Raw genomic sequence first — 8,107 nt, forward strand, 5'->3', positions numbered from 1 at the left:
TATGGCTTTCCAAAAGTAGGTAAACATATGACTCATAAAAATAAAAGACTAAGACTAAGCAATGAAATGAGTAAGATGCTACAACTGATAAGTATGACTTCAAAGGAACATCTAGAAACTACAAATTTGTGTACTTGAAATGAATTTGCATCTTATCAATCACTATACTCTCTTTAAAATAAATTAAAACAAAAAAAGACAAGGAAAAAATAAGATTTCTTGAAAGCAAGCACCAATATTCAATTATTTCCCCAATCTTGCATAACTATATCTGTTAATCTGAGCAACAGATTTGATGATAAAATAGATAATATAACAACCACTGTTAATTAGCTATACCTGTTTTGAAAACCTATAACATATACATTGTTGTGTTACCTTATTTCTGTCCTTTTTCTATTTGTTTTTGCTCCTATTTTTACTCTTCAAATTGAGTTTTTTAAAATAATTTTATTGAGAAACAGCAATGAGACAGTTTCAAAACTGATTAGTAGGACAGTTTCAATAATTAATACATTGCTAAAATAATTTTTTAAAAAACAAGTTAGTATATCCATACAGCAATCAGTTGCATACTATGTGCATGCATTACTATGTGCATATATTATTTATATCACTATCCATGTTCTATAACTTTCCCAACAAGGTACTTCCCGTAGGTCCTAGTGTCTCTTTGAAAGAATATCCACAGTGCTTGGGAAGCTGAAAACAGAGGAACACTATGAGTCCAATCTGTGTAGTAAGACCCTGTAGACCATGTACTAAAAACACACACACGCGTGCGCACGCACACGCAATGTCCATACTGATTTTTCCCATTGGAAAGTTTTGCATCTTTCTTCCATGAACTTAATTCCTAACCAGCTATAGAATCTTGTCTCCTGTGGTCAGGTTCCACAGTTGAATAGGCTACAAGCTTAGTTTGAGCTTCTAGAAGCAATGCCATAAGTTTTAAGTTTAAGTTTATTGGGCTGCCCATTAGGAATTGAATGTTTTCAAGTGGAAGAGTTTTCATTTCATTTCAAATTGCTGACAAATATTTCCTCTGGAGGTAAAAAGAAATTAATTAACCTTTGTAGAAAAGATGACATGAGAGTAGAAGGGAGATTGCTGGAAAAGAGAAATGAAATCAGAGGGAAAGAAGGGGGAAGGACAAGAATGAACAAGGGGGTAGAAATCATCCAAGTATGTTACATGCATGCATCAGTATGCCAAACTGAAATAAGTATATTATTCTACATAAATAATATGAATATAAAAAGGAAAAAAATCCATCTTTGCAGCAGTTTCTCCATTTGTGAAAAAAATCACCAAAATTATCTATTTATAGAAATCTGAGCAATACTCACTATCATCCTTCAAAAACCCTGCGAGGTTGCCAGTAGCCTGAATGCAGTCAGGGTGAGTGATGTGTTTACCACTTGGTCATGGGGTTCATTTAATAGCATGTCCTTAGAGATTTGTTGCCTTTTTCATCCATTTATTTAGAATAAGCCATCTCTGAAAATTAATTTTTGAGGGGCAATACATGTGTCTTTGTGTTCCTGGGTGGTCCTCAGCCAGAAAAGACTGGATTTGCCAGCAGGCCTATGAAAATCTGACCTCTTTATGCCAGATTAGCCTGTGAAAAGACATCAGCTTGTCTAGATGGACTATAGAGGCCACACATGGTGTTTCTTAAAATGATCCGATGTGAGGAAATACATCATCAATTACCGGGATTCTTCGCTTCAAGTTGGCAAAGCCAAACCAAACACTAAAGATGGGGATGTTTCCCTCTCATGATATTTCTCTGAGTGAGATACTGCTAATCATCCTGGAACTAGCTCTGTAGGGAGAAGAGACCAAAAAGGATCAAGTTTCCCCTTTCCATAGCAAAGCTGGGAATTGCAAGTGTTTTGCAGGAAAATGTGAAACATAGAGTAGAGGATTACATTACAAAATAATTAAAGTTTATACAAACAATAGAATGCTGCATAGGCATGAGATAGAATGGGGATGGTATACCACCTTGAAAATTATGTTGTTATGTGGAAGAAAACACTAGCTACAGAACACTGTCTAGATGAGAGAGTAATCCATGTTTGTGTACATTTCCTCATTCATACAACAAATATCTCTTAAGTATCTCAATGGGTTATGAATATAACAGCAAAATGAAGCTCCTACTCTCATAAAGTGTACCTTATAGTTGAAAGGAACAAACAATATATAGAAAGATTAGCCTAGCATGTGCAAGCTCTGGATTCAATCCTCAGTACTGCCAAGATAAAAACATCAAAAACCATGCAACTTCATGAAGAAAATTAGAACAAGGTAAGGCAACAGAAAATTGTGTGTGTGCTGGTATGGATTGGGTAGCTAGAGGCTTCTCTAAGTAGATGACATTTGTCTTGAGACTATGAGACTATGGACAGCCCTACATACATATAGGAGTATCTGCTAGGATTGTGTTTAACATTACAGCAGAAATCAACTGGAGGGCTTAAACATTCTATGGTTACTAATCTCATAGGAAATGAGAGGGAAACACGGAGTTGATACAGCTGCTCAAAGAACCAAGTACCTTGTATTTTCCCAGACCATGCCCTGCAAGTATAGAGATAATAGCTGTCACTCTGGGATTCACCACCATACTTCAGGCAGGATGAAGACGGAAGGACAGAATGTAAAAGCTATATGCCAGCTGGATTGTTTTGCTTTAACGCAATAAGATGATAACTTTCCCAAAAAGCCTTCCTCCAGGAGACTGTGTTTACCTTTGATTGGATAGCGTTGTGTCATGTGACTACTCCTAGCTGCAAGGGAATCGGCATGATGTGGCTTCTTAGTTGTGCAAATGCTGCCCTGAAGGCAAACATGGGTATAAAGGAGGCAGTGTCTGCTCCAGGAGTGCATCCAAGACTAAAAGAATGTACATGAAGTGTTAACAGGTCTCGTCTCTGGGGATATGTCTTCTCTGTATCATTTGGATCTGTACTGTTTGAAACTATATCATTCTGTCTGATTAGAAATCTAGAACTTGAAAAAAATAAAAAATAAAAAAGAAATGCAAAAAAAGAAATCTAGAACTTCAGATCTCACCCTGATCTTTCTGAGTCAGAAACTCTGGATCTAGTAGGCTGCAGGCATACTAGTTTTTAGGTGATTCAGGAAGGGTTGAGAACCAATGTACCATACCACTTCAAAAATCAACAACAACAAAGAAAGATATTTTCACTTTGAGAGGAAAAAAAATATGACAAGCCAAGGTTGTCATTCAAGCTAGCAAGTGTAACAGGTATCTTTCACAGTTAGAATGACAAAGAATCCAAATTATTGACCTTCCTATTTCTTTCTTCTTTTGAATTATTAATATTTATTCAGGCATTTGGTAGTAAAACCCTTTCAAAGTCAACATTCATAAAAGGTAAAACAAGAAAAAAAAATCCTTGTGTTTAGATTAGCCATTCTATGTCTTTCTTATGTTATATCTCACAAATTTTCAGAGTCTACTAGGCTTATGGTTAATTTTTTTAAGGAGAAGTACAGTTTTAACAATACCCCGGCAACAATGTGAGTTCTTTCATTCACCACAGGACATAGCTTCAGAATCTGGCACAGTGTTCCATTCCATAGGTTCTTTTAATCATGGGAAGGAACAAAGTCTTGAGGTAGGGTAGGGAGAAGAGAAAAGCAGCCCTTCAGTAGACAGGCGCGGAATCATCAAGGCTTGGACGATTAAAGAATGTGGTGGCTGAAAACCTGGAAATCTCTTCCTTTCTCTTTTAAAGCATGAGTGATGAAGAAAGGAGAAAGGAATAATGCCTACATGCTGATAGAGCATGCAGGCAACAATGAACAGAATTTTTAGGCGCCGCCAAATGCCTAATGACAACATCTACTTTTTGAACAGTGAGTAGTTTTTAGTGTTCCACTGTAAAGAGTTCATTTGCTTCTTTTAAAAAATGTGTCAGTACTTGAATCTTAATTGTCAGAGAATATATAAATGAGTATGGAAACTGGTAGCACCTGAATGGCATCTTACTGCTTTGGAAACAAAATGTCCTATGTTGTTATCTTACACACATGTGTGTGCATGCGCACACACACACACACACACACACACACACACTTTTTAAAATTTTCTTCTAAAAGTTTCACATCATCAAGTAGATCCTGAATTATATCACTGTTACCAAACATAAGAGGCTGCCGAATGTATTGCTCAATTTGTATCAGAAAATGTCACTCAGATACATGATATGTAAGTGATAGAAGGCCTAGATTTTCACAGAATTTTAATAATTCCTTCTCATTGTGACATTTCAGGTTCAAAACTGTCAAAGTGAGTCAAAGAACAACGGTAGGAGAGGTCAGCGCCCAGAGCAGTGGCTTGACTGCTCTGCCTGCATTTGTGTCCTGGGTACCCATGGCCCTTCATTCCTCCATATGATTACTGTCATTGCTTCAGGAACACAAGCATCCTAAAAAATTTCTCATCACAAGTATCTCAAGAAAGGGCCAGCCAAATAGCTCAGCAGATTAAAGCCCTGCAGGCTAGTGCAGGGGCCGGAGTTCAATCCCCAGGCCTGGCATGCCAGCCCCACCCCCGTGGTACACTGAGATGGCAATTGAGACTCGGCATGGTGGCACGTGCCTGTAATCCCAGCACTTGGGAGGCTGTAAACAGGATAATCACTACGAGTCCTATCTAGTAGTGAGACCCTGAACATCCTGTAGACCCTTCCCTAAAATACAGGGGAAAAAACCCTCCACAAATATCTCATGAAAATTAAAACTCCCAGTTCTTGTGTGTTGCCATTGTTTTCCTAAAATATTCTTCCATGTTTATAGATATTTCAACCATTGAGTAGAATAGCTCTCTGATATTATCGAACTTGAGTATTTGGAGGCAAAACAAGCCAAGAGCACTGCCTTACCAGTGCTGTCCGTGCCTTCTTCTATAATTTGATTGAATGGATTAATCATTCTGGAAGACCAGATCAATCAGAAGGAAAGGAAGAAAGGAAGAAAAGAAGGAGGTAAAAGAATCAGACAGGTATTGCTGCTGGTGTCCACCCCTAACTCTTTGACAAGAAGCTGTTCAAAAGCAACAAGTCAAACCTAATAGAGCAGCCATCCAGCAGTCTCCGGGGGTCTTTACTGAACCTCCTATATACTAGCTGCTCCCTATAGTGCGCCTTTGGAACATTTCATTGGACTCACTATACCTCAGTATCATCTGTAAAGTGGTAGTGCTAGTCTCATCAGAGAGGTCAATGATGGGGACAAAATGAGGTGGCATAGACTATGTGTGTTAGAATGGGGCTTGGCACATGGCCAGCACTCTTAATCAGCTATAATCATTACCATTTATCCACAGTTATTTTAATACCAAATATTGCTTCAAATAAGCATAACTTAAAGGTTGCATTTAAATATCTCACAGAATTTAATACTAAGTTAAAATTCACTCAATTCCAGTATTTTAAATTATGCTGTCCTTTGGAGTTCCTGGGTCTTTTGAACATGATCCATACTAAACATCCCTCCCCTTGGTGTATTTCGTGGAACCTAAAAAAATAAAAATAGATCATAGGAGCTGTAAGGTAGATAAAGAGACCAAATGTCTGAAGTATCTACATGGCAGATACCATAAGGTGAACTTTAATGAGTCATACCCTTGTATAGCCCTTTGCTCTTGAAGGTGAGAAGGTCCCATGACTATGTCACTCTATGGTGGGAGAGAGAGGAGAGAACAGCAGTGGATGAGAATGGTGGAGCAATTCCACTCAGAAGCAGAGAGAACTTCATCTCGGTGAACTGTGAAGAAGCAAATTTTCCAGACTCCTCATCTCAGCTGGTCTACCTGAGACCCCCTGAGTGCCATTCCTAGTTCCCCGTGCTGCCCCATATCTGCTCCAACAAGATGAAAGAAACTATCACAAACCAGGAAAAACTCACCAAAGTGCAGGCACAAGTGCATATTGGTGGGAAAGGAACTGCTTGCAGAAAGAAGAAGGTGGTTCATAGACCAGCCACAGCAGATGATAAAAAAAAATCTCCAGTTCTCACTGAAGTTGGGGGTAAACAATATCTCTGGTATTGAAGAGGTGTATATGTCTACAAACCAGGGAACAGTTATTCACTTCAACAACCCAAAAGTTCAGGCATCTCTGGCAGCAAACACTTTCACCATCCCAGGCCATGCTGAGACGAAACAACTGACAGAAATGCTACCCAGCATCTTGAAGCAGCTTGGTAAAGACAGTCTGGCTAGTTTAAGGAGACTGGCTGAAGCTCTGCCCAAACAATCTGTGGATGGAAAAGCACCGCTTGCTACTGGAGAAGAGGTTGATGACAAGGTTCCAGACCTTGTGGAGAATTTTGATGAGGCTTCTAAGAATGAGGCAAACTGAACTAAGTCAGCTTCTGAAAAAGATCAAACTTGCAAGAAATTACTGGGAGCTGCTATTTTATATTATGACTGCTTTTTAAAATTGTTTTTGTTTATGGATCTGATAAAATCTAGATCTCTAATATTTTTAAGCCCAAGTCCCTTGGACACTGCAGCTCTTTTCAGTTTTTGCTTACATACAGTTCATTCTTTGCAGCCAATTAAGATGGAGAAGCCTGGGAATAAAGTTTGAAATAGATTAATTAAAAAAAAAAGAAGAAGCAGTAGCAAATTTTCCAGTGGTGAGCAGCAGAGCCTGGTTTGGGTTCCTGATACTTAAAAACTATGACACAGTAACTGTGTACTTTAGGTGGTTATATCTGTGGTTGCACAGCAAGAGAAAATTAATGTATCTGCCTTAAATTATGATTCCCATTATGGGGCGAATTGTGTCCCTCCTATGTAAATCCAAGGAATGTCCCAACCTACCAGAAATTGCAAAAATGGCACAGAATAAATTCTCCTCACAGCACTCAATCTTGCCAACAACTTGAGTTGTACTTCTCTGGCTTGCAAAACTGTACAGTAGTGTATTTCTATAATCCATGCCATTGATGGTATATTGTTATACCTGCCCTAGAAAACTGAAAAGGACTGCCTTTTGATCATGAATGGGAAACACTTGGAAAGGAAAACAGACTTCATCCCTCCATTTGTTGCTCAGTTGTGGGTTCTTTCACTCAACTGGATAACAATCATGAATGGCAAAGTGTAATTCTTTCAGTGTTGGCAATCTTGAGAGTTAAATATCAGCAGGCGGGCACTCTCAGCTAGCAGCTCTCCTCACTGCTGTCCTGACAACCACATCCGGTAGCTCCCTGCAGCTCTTCTTTGCTCTCTGACCCTCTTTGGCTGCTAGCTATCCTCAGTGCTACAAACCATGTTTGCTAGCATTATATCTTAGTGTACCAGCTGAGCCTACTCTACTCATGATGTAAGTCATAAACAGGCAAAAATGGGTCCTTTGAAAGAGGATTTATTAGGCCTTATGTTGCAGCATTAAGAGGAGCAGACTGACCCCTCCTTATAGAGGCATGAGGAGGTCTGCTTATATAGAAAAAAAGGCAAGTTCATACATGCCTAGTGTCCTGCTAGCTGACCACAGATTTTCTTAGTCATGAAGAATCACTCTTTAAGGGCTAAACTGGGGACAGTCACACAGGGGTGGGGTCATCCAGAGAGAATCCAGGGTGGAGACATCTGGAATGGATGTAAAGCCAAAATAAAAGGCTTCCCATAGTGGCCGCTGAGGTGCCTGGCATAGCCATTGCTGGTTTCCAGACATTTGGGACAGCTATGGACATTGACAATTATTTTAAATGTATTTCACAAAGCACATTGGGCCCTTCTCTTGTTTCACATTTATTCCTGCATCAATTTGCAGGCAAAGAGCCTTCACTTTGCCAGAGCTGTACTACACATTCACTATGTACCAAGCAGACCCTGTGTTCTCTACAGTGAGGGTACAGGAACCAGACCCATTCTTGTGCTCAGGGAGTTTACCACTTAGTAAAAAGAGCACATGGCCAGTATGATTCCACTCAAACACAGTGTGTCCCTGAGCAGAGGATACACGGGCTGCTTAGGAGAGGCACTATGGGGAGAGAAGCAAGAAGCTTCCCAAGAAGCAGACCACTGAAGAAGGAAAGAAAAGGGGAGAAAAAGAGA

The 8,107-nt window shown here is 39.4% G+C and overlaps 1 pseudogene; it reads left to right on the top strand.

Annotated features, from left to right (window-relative positions):
- Positions 1 to 6,101: 6,101 nt before the first annotated feature.
- Positions 6,102 to 6,401, top strand: LOC101561736 (annotated as a pseudogene).
- The last annotated feature ends 1,706 nt before the right edge of the window (positions 6,402 to 8,107 follow it).

Source organism: Octodon degus, unplaced genomic scaffold (genome assembly GCF_000260255.1).
Source record: "Octodon degus isolate 3935 unplaced genomic scaffold, OctDeg1.0 scaffold00015, whole genome shotgun sequence".
NCBI classification, from domain to species: domain Eukaryota; kingdom Metazoa; phylum Chordata; class Mammalia; order Rodentia; family Octodontidae; genus Octodon; species Octodon degus.